Raw genomic sequence first — 12,959 nt, forward strand, 5'->3', positions numbered from 1 at the left:
TATATATGTATACTTTATATGTATAAACCCATATATGTACACATAAACACACACATATACATATATAAATATACATTATAATAAGCAAGACATACTGTACATTATATATTTATTATATACTGCTTTTATATATTTGTTAATATATTTATTATATATTATGTATTAAATATGTCTCACTTATATAATTTATATATAACATGTACATTACACATAATATACATCTTGCTTATAATATATATGTTCTATATATAAAAAATTTTTATAATTTCCTACAATACATAGACAAATAAACTGAAAACAGAGAAATAAAATAACCTGCTTAAGTGTCACAGGCAATGAAGGGCAAGGTCTAGATTTAAAAGCAAGCAGTTTGACTATAAAGGCCACACTCTTCACCATTATACTGTACTGCATTCTAATATTTTATAGTTCTATTTAATTTGTAGATACTGAGGAGCTATCTATTTCTGAGATAGATATTGATGCAATTAGACATGGGGTTTAGGAAGACCTGTCTGGCAGTAGTGTATAAATAGTTACTGACAGTGGTGGAAGGATATTGCCAGACTGTTTGTGTGTGATTTTGCCAGCCTGTAATATTGAAGTGTTTTTTTTTTTAAAGATTGACTTATTTTATTGTTTTTAGAGAGAGAGAGAAGCACGTAAGCACGTGCATCTGTGCATGTGAGTGAGGGAGGGGCAGAGGGAGAGAATCTTCAAGCCAACTCCCTGCTGAGCGCAGAGCCTGATGCAGGCTGGGCTCAATCTCAGGACCCATGAGATCTTGATCTGAGCCAAACCAAGAATTGATGCTTAACCAACTGAGCCACCCAGGTGCCCCTATAGAAGTACTTTTATGAATTGTCTTATTAATAATTTAAGAACTTCCAATTACATTTCCCCCAGGGGAATTATTGCATGCATAAAAATGAGAGCAAGAACTGGTAGCACATACTCAAAAAAGGAATTGAAAAGCATCTGTCATATCTATATGCATGTGAAATGAATTCCTGAATCCCTCAACTTTAATCACATAAGCAGAATTTGTGGCTGCAGAGGTGACCTATTAACATGCTTTGTTCAGGCAGATGAGGCCATCCATCGGGGGAAGAAAAGGTGGTTTAGCCAATCTTTGAATAACAGTGTGTCTGTCTGTACTTGTGAATTTAAATAAAGTAGGACAATCACCTTATCCCACTCTTGAATCTAATAAATGAAAAATCTAGACTTGTGTTTATTTTGTACATCTTTTTTATTTCATTTTTTCTAGTTGTTTATGTTTATTGTATTTTTTCAAAGGCTCAGTCCATAATAGATGAGGAAAAAACTCCACTGATCTTTTATCACGGTTAGTCTGAGAAGTACTGTTCCAGATCATTTGTAGTGGAAATCACCGCCTTAAAAGCAATACATAGTAGACATTGTTCTTTGCATTTTCACTCCTGTTGGAGGCGAATAGTAGTTTGATGTGATTTATACATTCAGAAGTCAGAGATTTGGAAGTTAGGGTTTTCTCAGAAGCAGTTTCTATACCTCATGTACCGAGAACCACAAAACAAAATAGGAGTCTGATGCTTGGGACCAAGTTATGGTCGCTCTGGGTCTGATAACTTTGAGTACCTGAGGCAACAGGTTTTATATTATTACCTGTAACATTGCATTAATGTGATTTGGGGATTATTGATTTCAATGAATATCTTCACCTATGTTTTTTTTCTTAGTAGCTTTGCTGTGGACCATTAAGAACTCTTAGGCTGTTTCTAGACACACTAGTTTACCGTGTGTGCAAATTTAGGTGTCACTGAGGCAGGAAAATGCAGAGTTTTACTCCTAAAGATGAGCAGGAATTTTTCTGGCTATGACTATGTGATAGACAAAGAAAGGGAGCTGTGTGGATCAGACACAGGTTATTATCCAGAGGTAAGAGAATAGCTAATGCTCTTCTGCATAAATGGCTCTCCCTTCCCTTTTGCCATCAAAAAGCATCTACATAGGCATAAAGAGGAAGGCATAAAGGAGCATATCATTGCTCTGACCTGGATATCTAGCTCCCTGTGATAATAATATAGGCTTTCTCATTATTAACAGTAGAAATAGAAGCTAGTATTTAATGAACAGTTACTCTGGTCATATGCCATATTAAATCCTTTACCTGTTTTCTTTCACTGAAACTCTACAACATTCCAAGACATAGGTAACTATCCCATATTTAAGCAAGAGATATGAATAACTTTAGAGTGACATGTTATAGCATGGGAATATTTAAGAATCCTACAGCCCTCATGGTCTAATTCGGGGGTTGGCAGTCTTTTTCTCTAAAGGGCCATATAGTAAATATTTTAGACTTTGCTGGCCATATGGTCTCTTATAACTACTCACTCTGCTGCTATAGCTTGAAAGCAACAATAGACAACATAAAAATTAATGGATGCAGTCATATTCCAATAAAACTTTATTTGCAAAAACAGTGGCAGTCCAGATTTGGTCCACTGGCCATAGATTGACAACCCTGGAATATATAATTTTATAAAGGATGTTCCTAAGACCAAGAATGGGCATAGACTTGTCCTAGGCTGTGGCGACAGTAATGATAGCCACTGATGCCTTTCATACTTCAAACTCTGCATCTTCTCGTTGATCACCTGACTCCTCTCTCTGATGATTCTTAAGCATTTTATCTAATGCTAAAAAATACATATTATTTTTTGATATCTGTGTATGTAAAGAGATATACCACGTTGGTACATAAGGTTGCAATTTTTAATCTCCCACTCAGAAAGGGTTATTTGAGTACAAGTGAGTGAGGATCATGTTACCACAGAAATAACTTTGAATTTATTCTGATTTACTAATGATAGTAAAGCACTTACACACTTCAGAAATTTGTCATGAAAATTACTTAGAGCACATTTTCCAACTGATTGTGACATGCGGACACACTAGTGAATCATGATATGAAAAGCTGCTATGTATGGTCTTCTTCAGTATCAGGTGTAAACACATTATCGATTTTCTTCCATTCATATCTAGTTCTATCCACTTTTTCCACCCTCATGTCAACCAGAGTTTTCACATTTGTCACAGAAACTGGTTTTTCAATAACTACAAGTTCCCCTTTATGAAGCCTACAAACTACAAATTATAGCAGTACCTTCCGATTAAAGTCAAAATATGCATTTTTAATATTAAGTATGTCCTTTCATGGAGTATCCATTGAAAGTTTTCAAAGAACCTAGCCTTCCTCTAGACAAGCATTAACAAAGGTGCCAATATCCTTTTTTCTTAATTTCCAAATAGAAAATTGATAGAGACCTTTTACCTAGAGACCTTTGCAAGGCTGAATCTGTAAAAGGAAATAGGAATTTTATGTTGCTTTGTTTTTCTTAGAGTGAATAAAATTAGAAGGAAGTTTGTTGCAGCATAAATACTCATTAAATCCTGTGGGATTCAGGAGGAGAGTACTCCTTGAGTATTTATGTTTTTATCCAGGAAAAAAAAAAAAAGACTTCAAACACCTAAAAATCCAGCCACAATTTATGCTCCACATTTTAGGTTTCACATTATAATAAAATTCTAACAGAGATGCCATCACTGACTATATTAAAAAAAAAGGTTTTGCATAAAGTTTAACACAGAACATTCATAGGCTAGGGGCAAAGAAGGCACAGTGCATGTCATTCCTGTGGCGGTGTTCGTGAAGCATGTCTCGATAACCTTCCACCTCCTGGATGGGATTCAGCAATTTTTTAAAGATGCACATCTTCATTAGCTAGCTGGGTCTTAATTTATTGTGATACTTCTATGAAGGCAGATAATTCCAAACACAGGGTTTTTCTCCCATCTTTCCAAGAAATGAGAACTGAGACTTTGTCTACCATGAACTGAGGAGTAACATTCTAAACCTTTCTGGAGAAAATGAGCTCAGGAAAAAAAAAAAAGAATTACATAAACCACTTAGCATTTGCTTTAAATTTAAATGGATTTATTTAAATTGTGGTTGTATCTTCTTGAAGACTTTTGATATGCAGCTGATTTATGGTCCCTATGTTTTCCCTCTTTGGTCTGAAATAAGAATCTTGGGACTCCTAGGTTCACGAGAACTAAAAAGTCCTCTTTTTGTTTGTGTTTTTCCCCACATCCCAATGGGGCAGACTTATTTGGAGTTAAAAACTTTAGTTGTTTTTACTTCTGTGTTTACCTAGTTTCTGGACATCAAAATATTTTGCCAACATTTTTTAATGCCTCTGAGTGACTCCATGGTACACTTTTTATACCAAAGAGATGATTTAGAATTCAAAGAATGTACCTGGGGTATTAGAAGCTATAATTGCTGGTTAAGTCATATTCTGGGCACTTATTTAGCCTGTGCTGAAAATAAAACTAACTTGAGAGATAGTGGCCCATCTGTTTCAATGGAATGGGTGTTCAAGCTTAGCAAATCCCCACGGGAGGAGGACAGGGTGGTGGTACAAACTGTAGAGTGTACTCTTTGGAGTCAGATGACCTGGATTGGAATCTCATCTCCATTGTGTGAGCCTTAATAAGTTACTTTATCTCTCCAAGATTCCACTTCCTTTTAGGTAAATAAGGAATGCCAAGAATATATACACATCAGCGAGGGTTGTTCTGAAGATAAACAGGTGAAGCAGGTAAAGCCTTTAGAGTTCAATAAATACTCGTTGTACTTCTAAGGTTCAGGAATCCTCAAACATATTTTCTTTTTCACCAAGAGACTACATTATAGCTCAGAAATATAGCCACTTAAAATTAAGCTGCTTCTCCTCTATTTCATAAGCATAAAGTTATATAAATTTTGAATTAGACCATACTCTTAGATATTTAGAATTAAAATAACCTTATTCTTTTGATTGGTGTCTGTTGCTCCTCTAAAGGTATTTTCTTTTCATTTGCTTGAATGTCTTTCTTTATCTGGTTCTTCTAAAAGTGCTGAGCCCTCCTGACACCCTTGTACCTTTTGCTAATCTAGCCTTTCTTTGAAGTTTTTGAAAGTTAACACTCGTAAATAGTAGGTCTGGGGAATTGCTGGTCAAGAGAATAGATTCCTCTGTGGGTCTGGAAGTAAACAAAAGCAAACAAGTAAACTAAAAAACACATACTGGCATGCTCCCAGTAAACATGCCTTAATCACGACTTTAGCCTAACTGCAAGGGAAGCTGAGAAGTGTTTCACTGTGCCCAGAAAAAGGAAAATGAAATGGGATTTAATGAACACTTAGCATTGTCTCCTCCACCCATCATTAAAAAAAAAAAAAAGCCCTGTACCATATCCTAACTTATCATTCTGATCTGAGTCAGGTTTTAGCTCACAGCAACTGATCAATTAAAAGATTAAGTTTTTAACAATCTGTAGTTCCTAGGTTTTGTGTAGACATTAGTTACTATCTTTTTAAATTTCTATATGATCTTCCTTTTTGGCTATCACTGAACAAACATTGTGTACTCATGGTAGGCAGGGTGCTCTGACATTCATTTCATAAACCACAAATTGTCAGTGGTTATGAAATATGAGACTGAAATTATAGGCTTCAATACATAATTTTAAAAGGTGTCAATTTGACTTTAATGACACCAAAAATCCTGATAAAATCATATTAAGACAAAAAAAGTAGACTTAGCTTTCATCCCCAGTCCAGTTATTTCTCTCTTTATCTCCTCACAGGAACCTAAAAATTCTTACATTATGTTTTTAAAAATCTATTAATTTCCTGTTGCCTCTATATGTCTGTCTGTTTATAAAGATTTTCTTCCCCTGACCTAACTCTAGGTATTTCTAAACTCCCATTATTCCCCTATACAAAGTCTCCCTTTTAGTTCCGCCTCTGTTTGAGTGATGCTACCTACTCTATTAGGAATGTCCCCTCCAAAGATGCCTCGCTGATGATGTCCTGCTGAAGATGCACCTCTCTCTATGCAGTTCTTCTCCAGAATTCTCAAACCCATGTTACTTCCTTACCTGTGAGATTCTAGAACTCTAATCTGTTTGTCCTTGAAGATAAGACTTGTTCATAATTTTCTGCTCAGCACTGAGCACAGGACTGCACATAGAATATGTTTGATAGCTATTGGTAGGACAAATTAATGCATTTATATATTTAGCCTTCATTTTTGTTTCTCTTATTTTGGTATTGTATCATTCAGGACACAGCAAATTATTCTGTGATACCAACTAATCTCAATGGCTTATAAAATCAAGGACACTGTATGTTCGTGGGTCAGCTGTGGCTCTGCTTCATGGTGTCTTCACTCTAGTGTCTAGATTGATGGAGCAGTCTCTGTCAGGAACATTTTGATTGTTGTGTCAGCAGGAAAAGAAACATGGCACTCATATCATTGGCTCTCGAGCTTCTACTTAGAAAAGATATATGTCACTTCTGCCTTCTTCCGATTAAATAAAATGAAACATCTTGACTTCAGCAGAGTAGGAACATATAATTCCCCCTTAGGGAGGAACATGCTAAAGAGAGAATTTGGGACAAATAATAATACAGTCTACTGCTGAGAGATAATGATATATCATCTAGCTCCTTTATTTAGTCACTTTGGTTGCCTTTATCCTTTATACCAAGTAAAATGATATGTAAGAGTAAGAAAGTTCCTTTCAAAAGTTAACAGCAAGCTGTCTACAATGGGTGAATAATAAGAATTTATAGAATTATGCATTATGACATCATTTCTGATAGCCTGGAAATAGTATTTATATCAGCCCTCTGATGAAATATAGACACATGGGCATTCTTGCTTGTCTTTTAAGATGAATAACCTTTCTTTTGATTTTGTCTTTTCCCAAATCTGAAGAACAGGGTGTTGAATGAACTCCCTTCACTGGTGATGACTTTCCAGTCTGGTGCATTTCTCCACAGTCTATTCCCTCCCTCGATTCAGAGATCTGAACATCTAAGCAGAAATTTCCATAGTACCAGACAATGAAATAATTATGTCCCATCATCATTTGTCCTTCCCTTTTCGATCTGTGTTAGCATCATTAGCTTTAATTTAATAACACCATCTCTTATTATTGAACATTTAGAATTCACCTTGTTGGTTAATTTAATTAATTAATGAAACCTCCAAAATGTTTTGTTAGAATCTACCATCTTTCTGATGCCCACTTTGTTTCCTCTCTTATTTTCTCTCTCCCTCTTTCTCTTTCTCTCATTTTCTTTTTTCTTCTCTTCTTCCTTCCTCCTGTCTTTACCTTTCTACCTCCCTGTCTCTGTCTCTCTTCTGTTTTCTCTCTCTTTCTTGCATGCTCTTCTTCCTTCCTTTCCCCCCTTCCTTCTACACTCTCTCTTTCTTTCTTCCTTCATTCTCTTTCTTTCTTTCTTTCTTCTTTTATTTTTTAATGGCACACAGATTGTGGTTGGGCTTGATAGAATCCATTTCATTTATTGAATGTCTAGTGGACACCTGGTACTTTGCTAAGGATGTTAGGACATTTGTAACATTAGATCATACTAAATATGGCACTCTTAGGCACACAAAATATTGGTTCTGCCTATAGTACAAAAATTTGTAAATTAGTAGCTGAAAGACATTTGGAGCTTTATCTGGAGAATTCAGACATCCTTATTTCTCTGACTCATCTCCAGCAAGGATAAAAAAGAAATGGCTCTACCTCTCCATGTGTACTTATTCTGAATGCACCTGAAATAACTTATCTTTAATAGGTCCAAGCAGCTCATACATTTGCTTTCATTACTGATATTATAGCTCTAGCACCACCTTGGGCCCTTTAAATAGTAAAAAGTATCAGACTCTGTATAGTTCCACTCAAGGCTCTTTTAAAGCAAAGTAATAGCAGCTGTCCTCCAATGGGTTTCAGGCTGATTATTAGTACTCCAGTTCTCCTTTCTCTTCAAACTTGTAAATATGCTTGTGTCAGGATTTACGTGCAATTGCTCCCCATAGCCAGATGCATGACTTTATTCTCTCTTTCCTGCCAGCTCAATACAGTTTATGTCTGTAGGATGAATTCATATCTTCATCTATTCATTCATTCCACAGATAGTTATGGGGCATCCCTGTCAGGTACCTTGTTTGGTGCTAAGGTCCTGCAGTTAAAGATTCAGGTCGTGTGCTCAAGAAAGTGAATCCAGTGGAGGCAGGCTAGGAAATAATCATGTTTAATACAGAGAGATAGCTGCTGTAATCCAAGGAAGCCCTGTGGTCCTCTGAAAGTATGGGAGAAGGTCACCAACTCAGCCTTGGGGAAATGGTCATCCAACAGATAGGGACCCTCCGTTGGTCTATTATGTATACTATTGTTATTTCTCTGGCTTGAGGCAGCATTTCTTAAGGTGTGGTAGTGAATCTTTAGATTACATCTAGGAGAAAGACTCAGTTTGTTGCTAGTGTGTGTGTTTGCAAAGAGGATGTTTTTTAAGCAAATATTTTTTTGACATCTAACATACCTCAAGAACATATGATCTTAAATGTACAGCCTGATGCATTACGTACAATAAGCATGCCAGCATGCAGAATCTGGATTAGGAAGCAGCATCTTGCCAGCCCCTAGAAGTTCCATTTATGCCCCTGCCAGGCAGTCCTGCCTCTAGGATGGGCACTATCCTGACTTCTGCCACAGATTGGTTTTGCCTGGCTTTGAACTTTATGTAAGTGCAGCGCTGTCATACAACAAGTACTTTTTTGTTTCTGTCTTTCCCGAGCTAGCTTCCCATTTGTGAGATTCATCCATGCTGTAGGGTCAGTTGTAGTTTATGTTCTTTTTTTTTTTAATAATAACAATACACATTTATTTAAAGTAATACATTTGCCGTTCAAATAATTCTAAATTGTACATTTCATGTTTACCCAAATTCTTTTTTTTTAAAGATTTTATTTATTTATTTTAGAGAGAGAGTGCACAGGGGGAGGGGCAGAGCAAGAGGGAGAAAGAGTCTCAAGCAGACTCTGCACTGAGTGTGGAGCCTGTCACAGGGCTCTATCTCAAGACCCTGAGATCATGACCTGAGCTGAAACCAAGAGTCGGTTACTTAACCGACTGTGTCACCCAGGCACCCCAGGTTTACCCAACTTCTTAAAAATATTTGAGGGCAGCTATAACCACAGATTTCAACTCCATGATTATTTCTTTGCCCATTCTTCTCTCTCTTTTCTTTCCCAAATAGTTTCTTTCAGATATGGTTCAAGATAGAGCGTATCCTCATATTCTGTCCACTGCTCTTTAGGTGAGATCTGCTGCCTCGTGGTCAGGTTCAGTGCTCTCTTGATGCAAAACATCCTGTCATTATGAAGGTTCTTGGGAAGCCTTTCACATCATCATTCTCGCATAATGTATCATCTCGTGTTAACCCCAGTGTATTGACCCATGCAGCATTGTAATCCCATTTTCAAATACCCTCCTGCCGCCATCTTGATGCTGCAACAGTAGGTCTGCTCACCATTTTGACCAGTTTATACATTCTTTGTGATTTATAGGGCTTGATCTCATATTCCATTGTATGTTCATACCACAGTTTATTTATTTATTCTATGTCAAGGAATATTTGGGTTTGTGGGCTTTCAATACCATTCTAATCTCCCTTTTAGCTCAGAGTCTTGGCAAGTAGCAATAACCACCCCTGCTGTCCAGTGTAATCAGAAGCACATCTTGCCTAGGTCATACCCCCTCTGGAAAATAACAAACTTCCCTTAAACTACCTTGATTCCCATACAGAAATCAGGAGCCATCAGAAGGAGGACTGGTTCTTATATGATGGAGAGGCAAACACTGGAAGGAAGGAAAGAGATTCTGTCAAGGAAGCTGAAGTGATACAGAGACCAGAAGGTGAATTCCTTCTCATTTGGGAAGATAAAAACTGGAATCCACTGCATTTGCAAATAGACTATGTTAGAGCAATTCAACCATGTGGTAGCCACATTTTCGATTTGTGTTTAAAGGTCCATAGAAACAGTGGATATATACGCTATATGGGATCTCGATCTTTGCAATATGCAGCAACCAGTGAAATTCTCAATGAAAGGACTCTAGGTTTGTTTACACTATTCTCTTTCTGTGTCCTTTTATGTATTTATTTGCCTATTTAATAAAGTATTAAGGCATATCTTGAAAAATATTATTTGGCAGGACTCCAGTTAGACAACCAATTCTTTTATTTACTTAGTAGCTATCCTAGCCCAAAGTCACAGATTTTTTTTCCATTTCCTTAATAAAACGTGGTACTTGAACAGTGAGAGGGTGACAGTCTTCTAGATTCTATTTATAAAAGACTCATAACTCCTCAATAAACTCATAGCCAAGGAAATATTAATCAGTTGCCAATAAACAGCTCTGGGCTGGAGTTCACATGTTTCTTCTCAATAATTGCATATGCTTTGTATGAAAACTGCAGAACTGTACCCACTAGAGACAACATTTTTGTTATTAAGAGTTTCAATATGTGTTGTTTGTTTTGTCTTTTTGTTTTGTTTTGTTGTTTCGTCATGGTTGAACTACCAGTTAAAATATAAAATGTTAGTTGGTAGTTGGGAAGGAAAAAGCCTGCTTACTCTTTTTGGTGAATGTCCTGGTTGGGTTTTTGTTTGTTTGTTTAAGATTTTATTTATTTATTTGACAGAGAGAGAGCGTGTGCACAAGCAGGGGGAGCGGCAGACAGAGAGAGAAGCAGGCTCCCCACTAAGCAGGGAGCCCGATGCAGAACTCAATCCCAGGACTCTGGGATCATGACCTGAGCCAAAGGCAGACGCTTAACTGACTGAGCTACCCAGGCATCCCTGTCCTGATTGTTGATGAGGTAGATTGAGAAGTATGCTAATGTCTGTCTCTGAATTCCATACTTGGCAAAATGACTTAATAGTAAATAAGAGTACCTCTAAATTCCCCTTAACCAAATTCAAAACCTGCCATATCCATACTGGCTGTGTAACCAATTAACCTCTCTAACCCTCTAAGATGACAATACTAATAATGTTAATTTCACCTTATAGGATTGCTGAAGGGGAACAAAAAAACACATGCAAAGTATTTAATACAACGCTCGGTATATTGAGAGCATGCCCTGAATGCAGCAGATATTATCATCATTAATATTTTTTTTTTTATCTGTACCTCATGCCTGCTTTTACAGATGAGGAAACTAAAGTTTAGACAGGTGAAATGAGTTTCACAACCTAACCAGTAATAGGTTCATATTCATTTCTCAGGCACTTTTTGTTTCCTATAGTGGGCATTATACACTTTAACGTGTACTATTTAGTCTCTAGCCATAGCTATGTCTGTCTCCCACTAAAAGCAAGATTTTTGAGGAAAGGAGCTGTGGCTATTTTTGCACTGTTATATTCCCACGACCAATAGCTCTGCTTACATAAGACATCTCCAGTAAGAATGTACTGAAAAATTAAATCAATGAAATTTACAAACATAATTTTCCAATCAGAGAAAACCATGATTAATCTCCATAATAGTTATATATGATAGATAAATTAATTTTGAAGTATTTCATATGCAACTTGTAGGCACTTTCCATATATCATAAATTATTCTTCAGTCATGAATGGAGTATATGTTTTACCACACATATTTGCAATCAGTAGGTCCCCTTGTGAATTATAGCACTAACATTAATGAACTCGGCTGCCCCAAATGTTAACAGTTTGCTCCTGAACTGGATCCGTGAAAATTTTTTGCCAACAGACTATGTGAACTAATATATTGCTTAATTCTCAGTCTGGCAAAGCAGAGAGAATTGTCACTGGTATGTGAAAATTTGCAGTGTAACATCATATATGCAAATGAAATAAATGTTGCAAAAATAATTATGGTTGCTTATGGGAGGATTAATAGTTACAGTCTGCCCTGTTTTCTGTTGAGGTTTAATTTAATTCTGTGGCATGTATTAACTGAGGAAATTAATTTGGGTTTAATTATTGTGTGTGGCTGTTAATGTGCACACTTTTGATGAATATTTAGTTACACTGAACCACCAACCCAGCCACTATGCTTTGCTCATCCGCTGATAGGGAGCATCTGATGGAGGGGATGGTTCATACTGGATGGATTCCAAGTGCAGTGTCATTATAGCAGATAGCTGTGATTCAGGGAAGAAGGCACTGGGCTTGAGTCAGAAGAGCACAGGATTTGGGTTCTGGCCCTGCTATTAACAAGCTATGTGCATCCCTAATTCTCAACTGGAGAATGGTAGGAGAAAACCAATTTACCCTAGGGCTTTGGTTTGAGAACTAAATGAATGGATGCATGTGAAAACAGATTTGTGATCTGTACACTACTGCTTTAACGAATGGAATGTCTACAGTAAACTTCGCATGTATCCATTTATAGACAAAGTCATTTAAAAAGTCACATAGGCTTAAACAAGTACCTAAAAGGCACTCAAGAAAGTATCTGTTGATGAACAGAATGTAGGTTGATTGTGATTAAGTATAGACGAACACCCACACCTTCACTATAAATATGGCCATGAACAAAAATTCCATGCAGCAAGAAAGATGGTCAGATCCTCTGGAGGTTTGGTTTGCTCATTTCAAGAAGCAATTAACATCACAAAGAATTCCTGTATGGCTACAAGTTTTAAGATTAAGACATAAGCATTCTGGAGCCAGACTGACTTGGTGCAGCAATAGTATAGTTTTCCAGCTGGTGGTTAGGTCCTGAGCCTCCGTCTCCTCGTCGGAAAATGGGGGTCCTATCACTTGCAAGGGCCACTATGAGGATTGAATGTGGTGATGTATGTAAAGTGATGTGCACAAATACTGGCCCATGGGAGTTTCTCAAGAAATGTTAGCTTTGCCTGCAGTAGAAGTGATGACATTTTAATAGGATCCTTTGCAATGGCATGTAGCTCTTGAAATAGAACAAATGGAAGTAGCTACTATCTCTATAAAAAGAGTGAGGATTATTGACTCCAGACCTGGGTGTAGTTCATGTTCACACACTCACTGCCTTTTCTCTTCCTGTTCTCT

At 36.9% G+C, this 12,959-nt stretch overlaps 1 pseudogene; it reads right to left on the minus strand.

The window, feature by feature from the left end:
• Nucleotides 1–9,104: 9,104 nt before the first annotated feature.
• On the minus strand, nt 9,105–9,424 carry LOC102729716 (cytochrome b-c1 complex subunit 7 pseudogene; annotated as a pseudogene).
• Nucleotides 9,425–12,959: the final 3,535 nt, after the last annotated feature.

This window comes from Leptonychotes weddellii, chromosome 1, assembly GCF_054177405.1.
Source record: "Leptonychotes weddellii isolate Sample4059 chromosome 1, ASM5417740v2, whole genome shotgun sequence".
Taxonomy (NCBI): Eukaryota; Metazoa; Chordata; class Mammalia; order Carnivora; family Phocidae; genus Leptonychotes; species Leptonychotes weddellii.